The 21,238-nt window shown below is 36.5% G+C and overlaps 1 protein-coding gene and 1 pseudogene across 3 annotated transcripts in view; both read left to right on the top strand.

Moving 5' to 3' along the window:
• UNC5C (unc-5 netrin receptor C) overlaps nt 1-21,238 on the top strand; it is a 425,750-nt gene that overhangs the window by 5,542 nt on the left and 398,970 nt on the right. The window lies entirely within an intron of this gene.
• Nucleotides 13,606-13,926, top strand: LOC136406374 (prothymosin alpha-like; annotated as a pseudogene).

Below are 21,238 nucleotides of genomic sequence, written 5' to 3'. Positions count from 1 at the left end.
AATAAAAAGAAAACTTTTCATAAATACATAAACACTTCATTAAAAGAAAACACATGTCAAGTGCCATGTTTTCAGATAGGGTTTGGGAAAAAAAGCTCTCTACAAAATATCCATAGTTTTTCTTTTAAAAAAACAGACACAGGTGTATAGTCTGAAGAACATAATTGAATACACGTTAAAACAACAGAAAGAAACATAGAAAATTAGGTTGACTTGAAGGTAAAACAAATTAACTAGGCCTTTTATATATTCAAATTATATGTATATTTACAGTAGAAAGTTTTAGCATTATAATTTAGAGTAACAGATTTTGAAAGTTTCACATTTAATTATTTCTACTTGTTTAGTAGTTATTGCTATTTTTTCATGTTTGGTGTTTATGTTTTTTTGGCAAACTTTTATGCTATAACTAGAGATTTGTGGGGGGTTTCCATGTTGAGACAGATCATTCTCCTACACTATTTTCATTCTGCTTTTAATTTGTGATTGCCAGGTGAGCTCTTACTACAGAGTCCAAATTTCTCACTTTTTAAAACTTAACTTCTTAAAGCTATGTATGGACTCTTCTTGGATTTTTGTATTTTATTTGGATTTGTAATTGCTTATATATTCATGTAGGAAGGCTGCATGATCCGAGGCCCTGGATATTGCCCCAATGTCATTTAGCTCAAGGATCTTTGAAGCACTCACAGAAACTCAGTGCTTTATTTTATGTAACGTTTTAAAAGCGGAGTAAGTTTGCCTTGAGCAATGCAGCAATTCTATCATCTTCTTTATTCTAGTTCTTAAAAAGAAATGAATAATTGAATAATTTATAGTTTTTCTTATTTTAAATATTTGTCATCTCTAAATTTACAGATTTAAGTAAAAACATTTTGTAGTAATAATTTTATGAGCTATCAAGATCAGAGATAGTAAATTTTTAAATCCTTGATTAGAACTCTCAGAATTTCTACCTTTTTATGAAAACCCAAAACATATATTATATTGCAAATATTTGGACTCTTTGAAAACAAAATGTTGGAACATATTGTTCTGTAGTTCAGAGTTTTGAAAATATTTTTGGTAAAATTGAAATATAGTCTAATTTTGACCATTCTTTCTCCCTAAGAAATTGCTCCCTTTGGAGTTGCTAATGAAGTTTTGAAATACGTAGAAGAATGTCTCCAGATTTTATAGTAACTTTCAACATACCTAGCTTTCTACATGGAAGTGTTAAAACTATTTGACATTAATTAAATTGAAGTTATAATTTAGAAAGAAAACTAGCTTTGAAAGTGCCAAGTATTCAGATATTTGTCCTTATATCAGTTTACCTTTTCTTATCCCTAAGCAGTGATTCAAAAGTGCTTTGTGTAGCGAAAGTGAAGTCAAACATCTGAAAACTCCAGTGTTTGGGGAATACCCTCTGTTAATTAAATAAATAACCATATCTCATTGCCAGTGTGGTAGTGCAATGTGAGAGCAAGGGGAACCAGGTGAGATTTCATTATATTGATGTACCCGGTTGGAGTCTTATTTTAAATATGAGGGCTCAAAATAATCATGTTAACAGACAATGTGGATGGATCAAACTTAACTCCAGACTTACCAATCTTATTTATTTAGACATGTTTTGAGGATAGGGGGATTTTTACCTTTCTTAATCATTGTCATTTGGATCCTATAGCTAGTCTCATTTCTCAGCAAATATTAGAGCCATAAAAAGACTTTATGTAGATGAGCATGTATTATCTCCTCTTCTAAGTAAGGATGTTAAACAACAGAAACTCCCTCAGCACATTAGCAAGATTATTGATGAATGCTAACATTTATCAGTTTTAGTCAATGTCTTAATTGATTATTTAATCATGGACTGCCTGAACTCAACTATAATTTATTATCTTCTCTCTTTTTTATGTTCAGAAGAAAAACCTTATATGTGAACATTTCTTTCCAATAAAAACAGATTATTGCTTGCATATAAAAGTGCTCTTAGCCCAGTTATAAGGGCATATATGTTCATGAATGGAAGTGTAGGTGTTTTTCAAAATTAAAAAAATTAGTGTTTATAAATATAAAATATAAAAGAGTAATATAATAGTAAATTATACCGTTTTTACAGAATCATTTTAAATTCATAATATACACTTTATTAGACAATAAAAGTTTAGTGCAATAGGATGAGGCATATGGTATATAGTAGTATTCACTTATAATTATAGGCTTAGTGAAATACTTTTATGCATAAGCTTAAAGTTAAAGATAACATTCTATTCTTTATGAATTCAAAAATTTGTTGTATTTTAAATGAATATTTTATATAATTGTAATTTTTTTTGGAAATTTCAAGAACCTAAAAAAATTTGCAAGATCTATATCACAAAGTACTCTTTAACAAATGTCTTCTTTAACTTCTAGAGGAACTAAAAATGCTAGGCAATAACAAAAATTCTGCTGTTTTATTACAAGTGATTTTCAGAGACCTGCATTATCTATAATCTATACCAAATAACCAAAGTACTATCACAACAAAACTTCATGATTGGGAAGATATAGTCAATAATGGTATTTCCCTGCGATCATCATGCCTCTATGAAATATGTTGACATTTGAATTTAGTTCTTGATAAAGTGAAAATGCTATATTTTATTTTTCATTGACTAAAGAGTTTGCCAAATATACACTTGTAGCCACCCAGTGGAAGTGTGCAAGTTTAACAAGTAGTATTCTAAAAGTCAGTCTAAATAAAACAGTAGTTACATTGCCTGTCATTTTCTTTAGCAACTTTCCTTCTTCCTTCTGGATCTCCATAAGGTAATGAAAAAGTGTAAGCTTTAAAATGTGCTACGAATCAAATCCAAGGATGGAAAGAGCCTAAGATATTTCCCTCCCAGCCATCCACAGCTATCACCGACAGAGTATGCAGCTTGGTGGAAAACAGAAGCCCATTTCAGTAACTGCTCTCAAAAGCTGAAGAAAAACAGGCATGTTCAAATGATTTATTTGTACTATCCGGAAGGGAAACCTAAGATCAGTATTTCATCATAATATTATTGAACAGACCCTCTGACTTGAAACTTTTATCTAAATAGAGTCTTCATCTGCACCTATTTCAATTAACAGAGAAAAATAAATTGGACAGGATTTAAAAGATATATATTTGAAAGAAGTTACATTTGCATTGTAGTTGGACCCACAGTATTTGGGCAAGATGTGCTTATTTGAGAGATCTAGACTTAAATCAGAGATATACTGATATTCCTCTGGAATATGTAATTAACCCTCCAGTGGTCCTTGTAGAATGCATTGTCAATTTCTGCGCGACTGTTCAACATTGTCATTAATAGCAATACCAACATTGTATCTTAAATCTCATCTGTATATCAGAAATCAACCATTCTTTATCTAGGGAAAGAATGTTCTAAAGTGAAGTTTTATCTTTAATATATTATTATATGATACATTTTTAAAATGTCAATATTTTTTCTTATATATTCTATTTTATATTTATTTTGTTTACATTTTCACACACATTCATATATCTACATATATAGAATTTAAAAGACCACAATGAAGAAAGTTATGACTAGGAAAAGTTTTAATGATAGGTGTGTTTCCAGAGGGATGGGGGTAATCAGTTTATTGGATGTATTGGAAATAATGATCACATAAAAGATATACATGTCATTTTTTTATTGAATTAAATAACTGTGGAATTATTTCCGAGGAGGGTGTTTCCAGGCAGAGTCTTAATGAAATGAAGAGTTACAAGTAGACAAATGTATAAATAGTTCAGTGATTCCCTGTGAGCATATATATGCTTGCGCGGATTGTGTGGGTTTGTGTATATCTGTGTAACTCGTTTTGTTTTTTGCTTTAGAAATAAAAGCTCATTTTCAAATAATCTTGGTAGTATGCTTTAAAAGAAAAAGAACCTTTCAAAAGAGAAAACATTTTTACTTAGAAAACAAATTTATAAAGGAAGTTCTTGAGAAAAAAATCAGATTTACTCAATGGATCATGACTGAAAATTACGTACTACTTTTCTGCAAAAAGTGCCTTGTTCTCTGGAAGTCACTAAGTCACTTACATAGTGTGTACAGCAGTGGTCCCCAACCTTTTTTGGGCCTCGGACCGGTTTAATGTCAGAAAATATTTTCACGGACTGGCCTTTAGGGTGGGACGGATAAATGTATCACGTGACTGAGACAAGCGTCAAGAGTGAGTCTTAGACAGATGTAACAGAGGGAATTTGGTCATTTTTAAAAAATAAAACGTTCAGACTTAAATATAAATAAAACTGAAATAATGTAAGTTATTTATTCTTTCTCTGTGGACCGGTACCGGTCCGCGGCCCGGGAGTTGGGGACCACTGATGTACAGTACTGATGCAGTGGCTTATCGGATAGAAACATATTTTCTCCTTTCCTCCAAGGACAGAGAATAGGGGATTCACCTTTTCCCTGGTATGTTTCAGACAACATGGAGGACTTCTGTTGTTTCCTTCATAGTGGACTAAATTTGTTGATGGAAGGAGAACATCAGCTTTCATGCATGGACAGGTAAAATTCTTCCTCCACATGCAAGACTCCCTCATAGGGTGCCCTCAGTAGAGGCATCATTTTCATTGAATGCACCCTGTGGGAGATGACCTCTTATGTGGACTGGGCTGATTGAAGGAGAGGCCAGTGTGTTGTTCTTGCCTGAATTCTGTGATGGTTTATTTCAACTTCTTAATCAAATAGAGTTATGTTCCCAGGCTGGGGAACATTTGATTTTCTGGGACTCTCTCAGATGGTTGATAGGCGTCTCTATTACATATATAGAAAGCTTTATTTAATTGAACAAAGATGAAGTTAGTTGAGGGGAAGAAAAGAGTGTTACTAATGAAAGAATATACAGAACTTCACTCAGGATAGAGGGATAATATGAGTCTTTGTTTATATTCAATATTGTACTGAAATGCATGTTCATGTATAAATATTTATACCTAAATGTATAAATATATATTAATTATTGCCATATGTCCACATCACTGGGCATATTGGAACTAGGAATTTGAAAGATGCAAATAATTTCTAAGGTTCAGAAAATTGTTTAGTATGTCCTCTATCATACCTATACTACAGTCATGGATGACACTGGGTTTTCATAGCAGAATATGTAGTACTCTGCTAAGAACAGCAAAGTAAATAATAATGCCTCACAAAGTTTTGTGATCACAAGTCTAAATGCTGATGAGGGAGGTTGCCTGTTTAATGCTGAAAGCAAGGTTAAAAAAAGAGAGTCTTGAAGATAACAGCATATTCCAGAGTCCTTGAGTTTGTTTTGCGTTCAGTGACAGTCACTAAATTAGGGAAAGGAATGTTCAAACAACACACTTGAGGAAAAGTGATTTTTATAGAAAGGAGCCATTTCTGCTAATAGCCAGTAACTGCACGTAACCCCGCTGACATTAAAAGTCCATTAGCTAAGCCAAGTTTAAATAGCAGCTGATGCAGTGTCAGCTAAATGTATGTTGGAATTTTTTTCACATAATTCAGTAATAGCAGTTCTGTAATTTTTTTCCTAAAGCTACCTACATTAAGTAAAACAAATGTCATTGATAGTAGTGGCAGGGCTGCTATTCAACAGACAGAGATTGGTGATGAAACAAAAGTAACAGTCTATATAACAAGGAGATAGTAAATGCTAATGATGGTTTTAAAAGGGAGCCTTTGAGGAAAATCATATGGAGAAGCTTAAGCTGACAAACCTGACATCCAGAAAGAGTTGTTTTCAGAGAGACACATCTTCACATGCACCACTTTGAGAGATTCATTTAAAGTGAAGTGACTTTTTTTACTATTAGCCTCAGTGTTGTTTTTCAGAGCATTTTGAAACAACGGGAAACCGCTTCCTTAGACACTGTTATGTGTGTAAATAGTGGGGGGTAAGGATGGGAGATTGAGAAAAGGGAACAAATGAAAAGGTGAAAGTAGAGATACAACTTCATATATGTTAATATTTTTAGGTGATTACCATAATATCAATATTTTTGGAAAGCATAAGCATGTATTAGTACTGCCTGCAATGAAATCAATGGTTGAAATGTCCATAACAACCCTGACTTTTTCTTTTTAATATTTTTTAATTTCTATTTTAATCATCTGAAAGACAAAAAAGTTTCGCTGCAAATTTATGTTTGAATCCAAGAATTCTGTAATGAGTCACCTTTAAAAATTCCCTAAGGTGGTATCCTGTAACTCTGCAACCATTATGGAGACAGAGTAATGGTTGCTGAGGAATCTGCTGTGTGAGTTGAGAACAGGGCAGTAATTAATCAGTGACTGCCATACTCGTACCACTATACAATACTATGAGAACCTCCAGATCGAAGCCCTGCTCCCCATTATTAGACCATTTGTGAAAACCTGTACAAGCAACAATGGGGAGTCTTGCCTAAGCTTATGACCCCAATCACTTGGGCATAAACTTTGTGTACATTTTCACAATGGTCACTTGAATTCTCATCACATTTTCTGGTACTTAGAATTATTTATTATTTCCAACCTGAGCTTTTATTTATAAGTTTGAGACATCACATCTTTTATTTATTTATATTTTAAAAGTAAGTCAATTTTTATTGTGTTATACAACCACTTCACATAACTATGTTTTGCTTAAAAGGGGAAAAAAGAAAAAGGAGAAAAAAAGAAGAAAAGGACTTTTATTTAATCATAATGGGGTGGCAGAAATCTCCCTTTTATGTTCACAGCTTTTCTTACAAGCATTTCTTAATAAAATCAAGCAGTACTCTTTGGTGTTTGTTAACTGTTTTAATTTAATTCATACCACTGTAAAGGCTTGTTTGGAATGAATTGAAAGCTTACATGGACAGAGTTTATACAATTAAATTTCTAACCAAAATCCCATTTACTAACATATAATATGAGGGACTTGATGAATAATCTCATCTTTAGTATATAACTCCATCATTAATAACAGATGGAAATATGCCTCAGTCAACCAGTGAGCTTTGATTTTTAATTCTAAACTAACTTTATTTTTTTTAGATTAAAACATCTGTTAAAAGTGACTGTTTTCCATATGTTTTTTTTCTTTTCTATTAAATAAAACTTAATTCTATTGCAAGATGAAAAAAGAATGTCATTGTACTTTGCCACACAATAAATTTGTACACATCTATGAACTAGTATTAAGAAACTGAATTATGTTGACAATAATATGATGATGCTGGTCTGATTGAAATAGGACAATTATTACATTAGAGTTTGGAATAGGTTTCAGAAAAACTTACTTTGCGAATTAACATACCGTTACTTTTGTGGATAGCTTCATAAGTGAGTGTATAGCTCTACTTTTTTTGTATGAAGAATTACATTTAAAAAAAATTTAAGTGAATAGACTATATAGTATTGTTTGGCACAATTAAGTTTGTTTATGCTTACACAACTTTTCTTAAAATAATATTTAATAATGTTGATTTCCTGTGTGATTATCAAGATTGTTTAGCGGCCTGACCAAGCAGTGCGCAGTGGATAGAGCGTCAAACTGGGATGCGACGACCCGGGTTCGAGACCCCGAGGTCGCCAGCTTCAGCATGGGCTCATCTGGTTTGAGCAAAGCTCACCAGCTTGGACTCAAGGTCGCTGGCTTGAGCAAGGGGTTACTCGGTCTGCTGAAGGCCCGCGGTCAAGGCACATATGAGAAAGCAATCAATGAACAACTAAGGTGTTGCAACGTGCAACGAAAAACTAATGATTGATGCTTCTCATCTCTCCATTCCTATCTGTCTTTCCCTGAAAATCCCTCTCTATGTCTCTGGAAAAAAAAAAAAAAAAGATTGTTTAGTGAACGGTTTTAACGTTCTCTTGTTTTTTCTTTTTGGCAGTTTAACATTTCCTTTTTCTTGACTGTTGGGGGATTATAACTTATTAGATGTATACATGTATGTGGATATGATAATTTTTTCTATGCCAGATTTTGAATCTAGAATATATTCCATTAATACTAGCACCTAATAAATGTCAATTGAAAAATCAGTTTTTATATTTTCTCTACTACGCAATACATAAAGCGCATTATGTACTTTTTGCTAATGTTTAAATTTTTTTCTAGGGAATAAGAGACAAACTTTATCACTTATATCAGAAATTTTAACAAACTGAAGCATTTACTGATCCTAGGATAGACACAAAATTTATTAAATTGCTATTTCCAACCAAGGCTGATGTTCCTATATGTGCAAGGGGCATATCATAATATAGACAAAAAGAGAAATTAGATACTACACTGTTAAATATATATGGAGTGACTGACATATACTGCACTTAACAGTTTTCTAATAGACTAGTTTCTGAACAAACTGTAGCTGAACTCTATAGCTTTGAATAGCATACATGTGATATTTATGATATATAAGATGGAAAGGGGAAAATATTTGAAGATCATAGTTCTACTTATAAAATGTTTTTCAGCATGTATTTATAAAATGAAAGCGAATCAGAAGTTAAAAGTGCTTAAAGAACAATTTTATTTTGGAAACAAAAAACAAACAAAAAAACAAGGGCATAGAAAATGTTTTCAGCCACAAACGGTATTCAGTATTATATATTTTAGTTCACTGTGACCTTAAATAATTTTGTTTTATATTATTTAAAATGCTTCATTATAAAATTAAAATAAAACAAATCATTTTTTTTCTCAAAATGTGTCAACATAATCCCAAACATTTGTAACCCCCCAAATGCAAAAGTTGCTTATTTACTTAATTACTGTATCTATTACAGTCTTTAGCTGACAGAATATAATAAATATAGTAACTAAATAAAAAATATAACTCATTCATCACACCAAATTGATAACCGCACAGGAAACACTTTTAATTGGCCCATTAAACACTGACTCATTTGTAATTTTCTTTGTCCAAAAAGCAAAGCTTAACACATTTTTAGTTTTTAACTCCAGCCTTCCTCCCCTAGAGCCCCAAGTGCAGCACTGTAGGAAACATCCCACTCTTAAAAGGCAAAATTAATAAGAGCTCTGGAATCAACAGTATGGTATAGTCTCTACATAATTACAGAACCTCTTATCTTTATAGGATCTTATTCTGCTTAAAGAACCCAACAGAAACAACTTAGAATGCTTTTAATGATTGAGTAAACTGCTTATTTGAGGTTTTATGCTGTGTATAACATTTGGTTTGTAGTAGTCGTCTTTGAAGATTCCCAAAGGGGAAAAACCACAACCACTCAAAAGATGAGACTATTTATAATCCCTTCTTCAGGGCTATATCTATTTGTTTGTTTTTTGTCTTTTTTTGTTTGTTTCTTTTGTTGTTTTATTTTTGTTTTAATAAAAACAAGCTGCTCCAAACTTTAAATTTTTCTGGACGTTAAACTGTCTTAGGAAGTTCTGTTGTGTGATTAGTGAGGTTTTTGTGTTTGTTAAATTGATATGAACAATATTTATTTTGTGCCAGAATGAATGTTAATTACTTATTGTTTTCTTGAGGTGGGAGAATAATTCAGAAAGCCGGGTTGTTACAACAAACACAAAATAAAATTGTTTCATAATCTCATATATTTATGTTTGCAACATTTAATTTATTAAGCCCTTTAATGACGTTTTATTAGAAAAGGTGACATCTGTTACCTAAATATATTTCAAGATGTCCATTTCTCCCAACTTGATCACCGAAGATATTTCTTTCTGCTTCCTGTCTTGCCCCCACTCCCTTCTGTCCTTGCCAAGCAAATGACATCAATAGAGCTCTTTTCCTTTTTTTTTTTTTTTTTACAGAGACAGAGTCAGAGAGAGGCATAGGTAGGGACAGACAGGAATGGAGAGAGATGAGAAGCATTAATCATCAATTTTTTGTTGTGGCACTTTAGTTCATTGATTGCTTTCTCATATGTGCCTTGACTGTGGGGCTACAGCAGACCGAGTAACCCCTTGCTCAAACCAGCGACCTTGGGTCCAAGCTGGTGAGCTTTTGCTCAAACCAGATGAGCCCACACTGAAGCTGGTGACCTCGGGGTCTCGAACCTGGGTCGTCCGCATCCCAGTCTGATACTCTATCCACTGCATCACCGCCTGGTCAGGCAATAGAGCTCTTTTTCTTGAGTCTCTATTGCACCAAGAATCAGATAAAAATATTTGTTAACTTGGTTGATAGTTCCACCCCTGGAACTTGTGGTTATAGTCTCCTCAGTCCGTGTACTTCCCCCAGATCTCACACAAGTTGCTCCAGTGCGGCCCTGGGAGGGGACGTTCATCAGAGTTTTAAGCAAGCTGTTAGTGAGCATGGCGGCTTCCACACCGTTATTATGAACAAGTGTTCATTCCATCCCTTCCTGCTGGCTGCCTTCTTTTCCATCTTTATGTCTTATTTTACATCTTCATTCCTCCATAAGGCTACCTTTCACACCCACCCAGCGGTAATACACTTTTCTTTACCCCGTGTCCCCAGCTTGCACGTTAGCACGAGGAGAGTGGGAATCATGTTCATTGTGGTGTCTCTAACACAGTACGGGACAAGGTTCTTGACACGCATGCAGTCAGCATGTAATGTAGATCTTGTGAAAGGTGTTGGATGAATGCATGTTTCATTCATGCATAAACAACGTATCTTAGAGACACTTTTGGTGACTAGTCATGGTGGTGGTAGAGGTTGTGAGAACTTCCCAGATGCCGTTCATCATCCTCTTTTGAGAGCTACTGGACAGAGTGAGCTGCATATGAAGTTGTAGGTGGAACGTGGTCTCAGAAAAGAGAGTTCATCATCTTTAAGATTTTGCCTAAAAGGACAATTTCTTTACCCTTCCTTCAGAAATCCAGTTCTAGCTTCAGAATCTACCCTGTAATTTGGAGCTATTAAGTAATGAAGGATGTGGATTCTCTTGCAATTGAAGGAAATAAACCTCAGATGGTAGGTGGGTATGCGACATGAGCACAGTTGGACTCAAACTGTTTGGTCAAGTTGTCTAAGTGCAGAATTGGGAGTTAAAGAGGTCTACAGATCAAACCAAGTACCCTTTTATACCCCCCAGAGAACCTTTCCTATTGTTCAGTTGTAGAATTCTATCATGGAATATTGCTAAAAGAAGCTTTCTACTGGTTGATGAAATTTTTTTAATATTAAAATTTTTCGTACATCAAACATTACTAAACAGAGTATTTCTTCTTATTTCTCTCCACTATAAACAAGTTTCTTGTAGGATATGTGTTTTACTCTATTCAGGCTGTTAGACCAAAATGGCACAGATTAGGTAACTTATAAACAAGGGAAATTTGTTTCTCATAGTTCTGCTCTCTCTCTCTGGGAGTCAAAGAGCAAGGCGCCAACATGGCATGTGGGTAAGGGCCCACTTCCTGGTGCATAGACAGCCCTCTTCTCTCTGGGTCCTTGCGTCGTGGTAAGGGCAAGGGATCTCTGTAGGGTCTCTTTAATAAGAACACTAATCTTATTCATGAAGGTTTCCCTTTTTTGACCTAAGTATCTCCCAAAGTTAACATCTCCTAATAGCACTGTGTTTGGGATTAGGATTTTAACATACGAATTTGGGAGACACAAACATTTGGACTGTAAGAGTATGACACTATGAATATAAGGATGGGAGGAGGAGTTTCTGATGGTGGGGACACAGTAACCTAGTCAAGAATAAATCCATTTGGAGCGCACAGTAAACTCTGTTGTTTCCTTATAATTGACCATTGTCTGAATTTTATTTTCTTTGCTAATACCACAGCCTGTTATCTTTGGGCAGCATATTTTATTTTTTAGACTAGGAAATAGCATAGTGAAATGTATCATTATAAAACATTATTGAATCAAATATTTTTGTAGGTATTTTTGAGGAGACCAAAACATGTTATAGATTATGCTACACTTCCAGCAAAGAGAAAATTTTAACAAGTAATCGCTTCTTTTTTGTTAAGACGTCAGTAAACACAGATCCATTTTGCCCTTAATAATTACCACAGACAGCTTTGCAGTGGTCTTTAACTGGTATTTGTTTGTAATCAAGCAGCCTGAATCTAGCCTTGACAAAGCAGAGGAAGTGGTTAGGAGACAGACCTGTAATTATCAGCAGCAGGTGCCCGTAATGGAATACCGGAGAGATGTTTAAAAAGGCAAATATTATTTGAGGAAAGACTTCAAGGAACTGTCAATTTAGACCAAAAGACATCAAAATAAAAATTGGCTTAAGGGCAGTAGTAAAAGAATATTTCATTGGAAACAAAAGAAAAATGCTATAAATTCTTTTACGCAAATTAAGCCCATTCTCCACATGCCTAAGCATGATCACAAAGTCTGAAACAAGATGGGACTCCATTTTTAAAAAGGGTGATTTAACAACATTAGATAATGCTCTTCATTTTAATAAGCATCACATGAATAAATTGGAGAAAAAATTAGTTTCTTTTTTAAAATGAATTTTCATGGCTTCAAAGGACACCAAACCATTGATTTCATAACCACCCATGACCAAAAATTTTTATTTAAATTACATAAGTTGGCTCTGGCCTGTTGGCTCAGTGGTAGTCAGTCTAGCATGTGGATGTCCCAGATTCGATTCCAATCACATCACACAGGAAAAGCAACTATCTGCTTCTCTACCCCTACCTCTTCCCTTCTCTCTCTCTCTCTCTCTCTGTCTTCTCCTCCTGCAGTCATGGCTCGATTGGTTCAAGTGCATCCTCCCTGAAGCTGAGGATGGCTCTGTGGGGCCTCCACCTCAGGCACTAAAAATAGCTGGCTTGTGAGCATGGCCCCAGATTGTCAGACCATCGTCAGAGATGGATGCTACAGGAGGATCCTGGTTGAGGGCATGTGGGAGTCTGTCTGTCTCTCCTGTCACTTGGAAAAGAAAGGGAAAAAATTATAGAATTTAAAAATGTTTTCTGTTTTAAATTTTAAGTCGAAGAAGAAAAACAAACAGAAAATTCTGTATTTAATGGAACCCAAAACTTGCATATACATTTTAAATTTTGCTAGTGTACTATATATTTTTTAGGTATTTGTCCATTGTTGCACAAAATTTTATCCTTTAGTGATAACATTTTTCAATTTTTACCTTTTTTATAATAGAAATAAAAATCATCATCTTTTCTAAGTGGTACAGAGAAAGAATGATCCATATAATAAATTGTATACAATAAAAACCTGTAATCCGCCTGACCTGTGGTGAGGCAGTAGTTGAAGGTAGAACTGGAATGCTGAGGTTGCCAGTTTGAAACGCTGGGCTTGCCTGGTCAAGGCACAGATGGGAGCTGATACTTCCTGCCCCCCCCCCCCCCCCACACACCCATCTCTCTCTGTTCTCTAAAATGAATGAAGTCTTTAAAAAATTAAAAAAGAAAACACATGTAATCAAGTTATAAAAAGAATGTTAAATGTGTATAATATGCCAGGTCTACGTTAGGAAATACACTCCCTCACTGGCTGCTCTGAAAAGCCATCTCTGCACTGTTTGTGTGTCCGCCTCCACTCTGCAGCGACCTCCATCATGAGCCGCCTCTGCGGACTACGGCAACTTTGTCGCGAGAGTCTTCAAACTCTTGTTTGTTTTTTCTTTTCTTAATCCGCTGCATCGGACCGCAAGCGTGCCCCCCACCATGCCAGATGTGGCCATAGATACTAGTTCCAAGATCACCACCAAGGACTTGAAAAAGTAGGAAGTTGTGGAGGCGGCAGAGAATGGAAGAGGTGTACCTGCTAATGGGAACGCTAATGAGGAAAATGCGAAGCAAGAGGCTGGCAATAAGGTAGATGAAGAAGAGGAAGGAGGAGGGGAGAAAGGAAGAGAAGAAAGATGATGGTGAGGAGGAGGATGGAGATGAAGATGAGGCTGAGGTAGCTAAGAGAAAACCGGCACTTAAGGATGATGAGGATGAGCTGTTGAGACCAAGAAGCACAATACTGATGGAGATGACTAGACAGCAAAAAAGGAAAAGTTAAACTTAAAAAAAAAAGCCACTGTGACCTGTAACCTCCATTTCCCATCTCAGAATCTAACTGTGGTCACTCTGAAGTAGAGAGTCACGCTCTACCGCCAACCAACGTGGGCAGCGTTGCCGCAGATGACACGCGTTTGCCACCACCCAACCAAAAACCACAGCGTGAATTTGCACAAAGGGAGGAAAAAGAACCAAAAGTTCTGAGGTTCTGCTTTTTGTTTTTCTTAGAAATACTTTGAAAATAAAAGTCTTTTTGTATTTACATTTTATATTTTTTGTACATATTGTTAGGGGTCTGCCAATTTTAATGATCTGTGGATAACCAAACCAGCCTTTGTAGGGAGCGTTCTCTGTCCTACTTCTGACTTTCCTGTGGTGTGACCATGTTCATTATTATCTCAAAGGCGAGAAACACAACAACTAAAGCATTCTTATTCCGAGCTATCCAGTAATTGTTTGTGTATGCGCTTGGCTGTACTATGTAGTTGGTTTGTATGAGATGATTAAAAAGGTCAAAGATACAAGGTTTTTTGTTGTTGTTTTTTTCCTTTTTTTGTCTATGAAGTTGCTGTTTATTTTGGGGAAGGCCAATTTAATGTATGTGTGAAACAATATTGTCCAGCAATAAACCAGACTTTTATTTTGCTGAGTTGTTCTAAAAAACAAAAATTACCTAAGTTGTTCTGATAGTATACTATTATTTTAATATTTTTCTTTAATTAAAAAATATACACCAGCCCTGGCTGGTTGGCTCAGCGGTAGAGCGTCGGCCTGGCGTGCAGGGGACCCGGGTTTGATGCCCGGCCAGGGCACATAGGAGAAGCGCCCATTTGCTTCTCTACCCCCCCCCCCTCCTTCCTCTCTGTCTCTCTCTTCCCCTCCCACAGCCAAGGCTCCATTGGAGCAAAGATGGCCCGGGTGCTGGGGATGGCTCCTTGGCCTCTGCCCCAGGCGCTAGAGTGGCTCTGGTCGCGGCAGAGTGAGGCCCCGGTGGGGCAGAGCATCGCCCCCTGGTGGGCAGAGCTTCGCCCCTGGTGGGTGTGCCGGGTGGATCCCGGTCGGGCGCATGCGGGAGTCTGTCTGACTGTCTCTCCCCGTTTCCAGCTTCAGGGGAAAAAAAAAAAAAGGTGTGTGTGTGTGTGTGTGTGTGTGTGTGTGTGTGTGTGTGTGTGTGTGGTGTGTGAGTGTGTGTGCGCGGGAGTCTGTCTGACTGTCTCTCCCCGTTTCCAGCTTCAGGGGAAAAAAAAAGGTGTGTGTGTGTGTGTGTGTGTGTGTGTGGTGTGTGAGTGTGTGTGCGCGGGAGTCTGTCTGACTGTCTCTCCCCGTTTCCAGCTTCAGGGGAAAAAAAAAAAAAGGTGTGTGTGTGTGTGTGTGTGTGTGTGTGTGTGTGTGTGAGTCTGTCTGACTGTCTCTCCCCGTTTCCAGCTTCAGGGGAAAAAAAAAAAAAGGGTGTGTGTGTGTGTGTGTGTGTGTGTGTGTGTGTGTGTACACCAAAGGCTGTGGTTTATATTGACTTACAGGAAACACTTATATGAGGTATAGACTCAAGGACTCAACAAAATGTAATTGCCTGGGTAGTCTTTTACGTTTTTTAATGGATACTTTTCTTTTTCTTTTGTTTTCTTTTCTATATAAGCATGCACTTTGGTTTTTATGTTGTGGGAGGGAACGAACCTCATGGACCAGAACACCTTCTATTGGAGAGAGGAGTTATAATATATTTGTATGACCCCATTCATTCTCAGATGTGCTTAGCACGTATTTTGGAGCAAATTTGTTTTCCTGACTAATGCTAACCATATATTTATCACTGTGCAAACAAATGGAGAAGTCAGTCATTCACTGCTCTTGCCAGAAATGCCTTTAGCTCCCATAGTGGTGATATGTCAAGATCTTGACCTACTTAAAGGGAAGACATAAGATTTATTCTGGAAATTCACCAGGACAGATCAGCCCTCAAAAATGTGAAAGAAAAGATCTCTGTAGCTAAATTAAAATAAACTTAAGTCAAACTTGACACATTATGCTTAAGAACACTCCATCTAAACATATATATGTAAGTTCTAGAGTGTCTCGGCCCTTATTCAAAGTGGACCAAATATAGAAGAGTCATTCAAGAAATTACCAAAAAAAAAAAAAAAAAATCCCCAGATAGATAAGGAGAGGAGGGAATAAAATTTTTATGATTTGTAATTTAGCAGCACATTTTGACATTTGGAATTATTTTTCTTCAGATCGCCACGTAAGTTAAACAAAGCTTTTCATAAGGCCCTAATTTATATAGGTGAACAAAGCATCCAGATAGTTGCCTGTATTCTCACTAGCGAAATTTAAAATTTACATGGAGGACAATGATTTGATTAGAATTGGTGGATGTGAAAATAGAAGAGATTTCTATTTTATTTTACTACATTATATATTTTATTATTTATTATTTTTCTTAAGTGAGAAGCAGGAAGGCAGAGAGACAGACTCCTGCATGTGCCCAGACTGGGATCCACCCAGCAAGCACCCTATGGGGTGATGCCCTGGAGCCCTGTGACCATTGCTCTGTTGCTTGGCAACCAAGCTATTTTAGTGCCTGAGGCGAGGCCATGGAGCCATCCTCAGCAGCCGGGGTCAGCTTGCTCCAACTGAGCCATGGCTGTGGGAGGAGGAGGAGAGAGAGAGAGAGACAGAGAGAAAGGGAGGGGTGGAAAAGCAAATGGCTGCTTCTCCTGTGTTCCCTGACTGGGAATCGAACCTGGGACATCCACACAGCAGGCTGATGCCCTCTACCACTGAGCAAACTGACCAGGGTCGATTTCTATTTTAACATGTATTATATTCTCTTATAACACAGTTCAGTTTAACTTCTTTTTAAATAGAGAAAATCTTCGGTACAGTTGAGTTTAATTCGGGAAGTATTAATTGCTATATCCCAGAGACATAAATGAGATAGAATAGTATAAAAACCTTAAAATCTTGTTAGGAGGATGAAATATTTAGATAAAATATATAAAACTACAAGATGGCAAATTGACATAAGAATAAATAAAAATATTTTGAAAGAGATAAAAGGATAGATAAATGTGATTTGGTGCTTGAACTTGCAGCTGGGATACACTCTTCAGCCCATTTTGAGAAAGGAGTTAAGTATTGCACTCAAAGGCCTCTGAAAATGTTTTATTATAGCTGTGCAAGATTCTATTCTCTCTTCACCTCTTCCCATTTTCTTCCCCTTTCAATTTTGAAAGCAATTCTGCCCTCCAGCTTTCTCCTATTAACAGCTCTTGTCTTTGCCTTGAAGTGAGGAGTTGCAGGAGCCTGGTTTCAGGTTTCCGGAATTGCTCTTTGCCTTTGCTCTCCCAGGGCTACATCACACTGGAGAAGTACAAAATGAGCCCCCTATCCAAATTTAGGTTATATTATATATGCTGTAGCTAAAGCTACTTAAGGCCAGACGTTACCACATCTCACAGCAATAGTTTTGAGTTTGTGACGTAGTACAGGTTTGTTATCTCCTTTTAAATACAGTTTTGCATGTTTTAAAACTTGTTTGGATTTTGAGTAATGGTCTCCTTGGTGCCATGATGTTTGTAAAATGACGTCAGCCCTTGAAGGTAGAGGATTGCTGTGTTAGATATTTCCCCTTCTCTCTAAAGGATTGTGGGGAAAAACAGCTGTGTTAGCCTTGCTCGCAGGTTTACTGGCTGCAAGCCCTTTGTGCAATTAGTGCATGAGCATGTGACAGCACTGTTGTACAGATATAATTGCTTCCCTTCAGGGACAATGAGATCAGAATGTGCCCTGCCATTGGGAGGTGTGGTTTGTTTCCTGGTATTTTGCCCTTCGCTGCAAAAAGGTTTTCCTTTGTTTTTTTCTTTTCTTTCTTCTTTTGGCTTGCCTGTCTTTGTTTGGTATAGCTCACTGTTTTCTGGCTCCACAGTTCCTTTATTATCTGCTCAAATTCAATGCAAATCTGCATGGCCACAACCACAAGCCTTACAAGGATGTATGAAGGGGATGAGGGGACCTGTTGCATGAGTCTCCGTGGGTGGGAAAGTGGATAGAGTTAAGTATAAGCAACCTGGAGAACTACTTCAAAGTCAATTGTGGATACTTCTATAATTAGTTAACATACTTCAGATAACCTTAAATTTGAAGGGCCATAAAGATTTATATGAATAATTCTGAAACTTCGATTTTCAATTCAAAATACAAGAACTTAAAATTCTAATGTTCACAAATGTTTGAGAGTATATATAGACAACTGATAGATACTAATTTTAAATTGGATAGTGTAAAAATTTTTAGAGCTTTAATGTCTTACTCTTTTAGTTCTACCTTCTGTAAGGCTTTTTAAATGTTTTGTATGACTTTTGTCATTTGGAGAAACTAACTGTATTGCTACGGTAAATAGTATCTGGGATGCCAATGAATATTTCTGAAGCTGTTTTTTTCCAGTTTTAGAAAAGTAAAAACAAAAATGTGGGAATAATATGGGGAAAGAGTGTGAAGTGAATTTGCAGTTTAGTATCTCAGCCATGCATGTGGCAAGATCATAAAAAAAGTTCCTGGAGTGATTAGATTAAAACATGCATATAAAAAAATTGATATTTCAGATTAATAAGAAAATCACCCTTCATTATTTCTAATGAAGTCTTCATAAATCTTAATAAATGCTATTTTTCTCGTTCGACCAACTAATCATAAGTCCATGAGTAAAAAATTTATTTTTCCTAACATATTTGAAAATACTACACTAAAAGCAATTATTGAGTGCTTTACTATACTAAATGATATATATACAAAAACCTATATCAATATAGATAACTCTGTAGACCAGTGATTTTCAACCTTTTTCAACTCCTGGCACACATAAACTAATTACTAAAATTCTGTAGCACACCAAAAAATGTATTTTTGCTGATCTGAAAAAAAAAATAGGTATAATTTTTATTTATTCACATGGACAACTATTTTTGTGTTGGCTGTTGTTAATTTTTTTTTTCACTTGACAATCAAAGGGAAAAGAGTTCAGAGCCCTGAATAAATAGTCAAGTATTGCATGTTTTAAGAATTCTTGCAGCACACCATTGTGCCATTGCACACCAGTTGAAAATCTCTGCCTATAGACTACGAATGTGAAGATCATGAATATACAGAGGCTGAGAATTAGTCTAATACTTCAAATTCTAAAGTGGCACAGTTTAACAAATAATAATCTGGACTAAAGAATCTTTTTAAATTTAATGTTATTAATTCAGTTTGGTAACATTGATCGGAAGCCCCAATTTTCAATCATAAACCTTTGGATTAAAAGTGATTTATCTAATCTGACCAGCAGTGGCACAGCAGATAGAGCTTCGGACTGGGACAAGAAAGACCCAGGTTTGAAACACAGAGGTCACCAGCTTGAGCATGAACTCATCTGGTTTGAGCAAGGCTCACCAGCTGGAGCCCAAGGTCTCTGGATTGAGCAAGAGGTCACTTAGTCTGCAGTAGCCCCCCCCAACCCCTCATCAAGGCACATATGAGAAGGCAATCAATGAACAACTAAGGTGCCTCAATGAAGAAATGTTTCTGATCTCTCTCCCTTCTAGTCTCTCTGTCTCTGTCTCTCTGTCACACACACACACACACACACACACACACACACACATATACACACACACACATACAAAAGTGATTTATTTAGCCTAACCAGTGGTGGTGGAGTGGATAAATCGTGGACCTGGAATGCTTAAGTTGCTGGTTAGAAACCCTGCGCTTACCTGGTTAAGGCACATATGGGAGTGATGCTTCCTTCTCCTCCCCTCCTTCTCTCTCTTTCCCCTCTCTAAAATGAATAAATAAATAAAATTATATAAAAATGAGCTATTATTTCTTAAAAATATAAATTATTAATAGTTTGTATAGACCCTGGCTGATTGGCTCAGTGGTAGAGCATTGTCCAGCCTATAGAATTCTTGGGTTTGATTTTCAGTCAGGACACACAGGAGAAGCAACCATATGTTTCTCTGCACCCCTCCCCCCTATCATTCTCTCTCTCTTCCCCTTCTGCAGCCATGGCTTGAATGGTTCAAACAAAATTGGATGACTCCATGGCCTCACCTCAGGTTAAAATAGCTCTGTTGCTATGCAACAGAGCAGTGGCCCCGATCCCAGTTGGGGCGCATGTAGGAGACTGTCTCTGCCTCCCTGCCTCTCACTCAATAATAATAATAATAATAATAATAATAATAATAATAGTAGTAGTTTGTATAAAACTGTGATAGGTAGGAACACATATGAAAAGTCTTAAGTAGTATAAAATTTGGGAAACACTGATATACTTTCTATATTACTATGTGTGTTTTATCATTAGTTATTAAAATATATGGAATTAAAATTGACTACTTTGCTTGAGTTCAGTTTAGTCAGTATTTGTAATTTTACTTTTTTTATTTGGATTTACTTGTCGAGTTTATTGATTTTTTAATGTTGTCACTTGACTTGAAATTTTATCTTAAAAAGCCATGATACCATGCTTTTTATGATACTTAAAGACATTTTCAAAAAGTTGAAAATTGAACTCTCAGTTACTTTTTTAATCAAGAGAGAATGCAAATAATTATTCTTTTCGGTTTTTATTGTCAGTAAAGTTGGTAATATAACTACTTTAGGACCATTTCCTATCCCTGTGAGTAGTTTCCGAGACCCAATAGGGGAAAATTGATTTATTGTGAGAATATTATTTCAACTTTGGAAAATGAGAGGCTCTTGTAGTGCCTATATTCAACTATGTTTTTAAGTTGAATTAATTTAATATACAGTGTTTGGGATATTTCTCTGATTATTTAAATAGTTTGGTCTTTACTTTTTCTGATTGTCAGAAAGAAATGTAAAACTTCATAGATACTATATTGCAAGCAACCTTTTTTTTTTTTTTTTTTTTGGTATTTTTCTGAAGCTGGAAACGGGGAGGCAGTCAGAGAGACTCCCGCATGCACCCGACTGGGATCCACCCGGCACGCCCACCAGGGGGCGATGCTCTGCCCATCCGGGGGCTCACTCTGTCATGACCAGAGCCACTCTAGCGCCTGGGGCAGAGGGCAAGGATCCATCCCCAGTGCTCGGGCCATCTTTTGTTCCAATGAAGCCTTGGCTGCGGCAGGGGAAGAGAGAGACAGAGGAAGGAGAGGGGGAGGGGTGGAGAAGCAGATGGGTGCCTCTCCTGTGTGCCCTGGTGGGGAATTGAACCCGGGACTTCCGCACGCCAGGCGGACGCTATACCACTGAGCCAACTGGCCAGGGCCAAGCAACAAAT

The sequence above is a fragment of the Saccopteryx leptura genome, chromosome 5 (assembly GCF_036850995.1).
Source record: "Saccopteryx leptura isolate mSacLep1 chromosome 5, mSacLep1_pri_phased_curated, whole genome shotgun sequence".
NCBI lineage: Eukaryota > Metazoa > Chordata > Mammalia > Chiroptera > Emballonuridae > Saccopteryx > Saccopteryx leptura.
The sequence above is the reverse complement of the archived record's forward strand: the minus strand, read 5'-3'. Positions and strand labels throughout refer to the sequence as shown.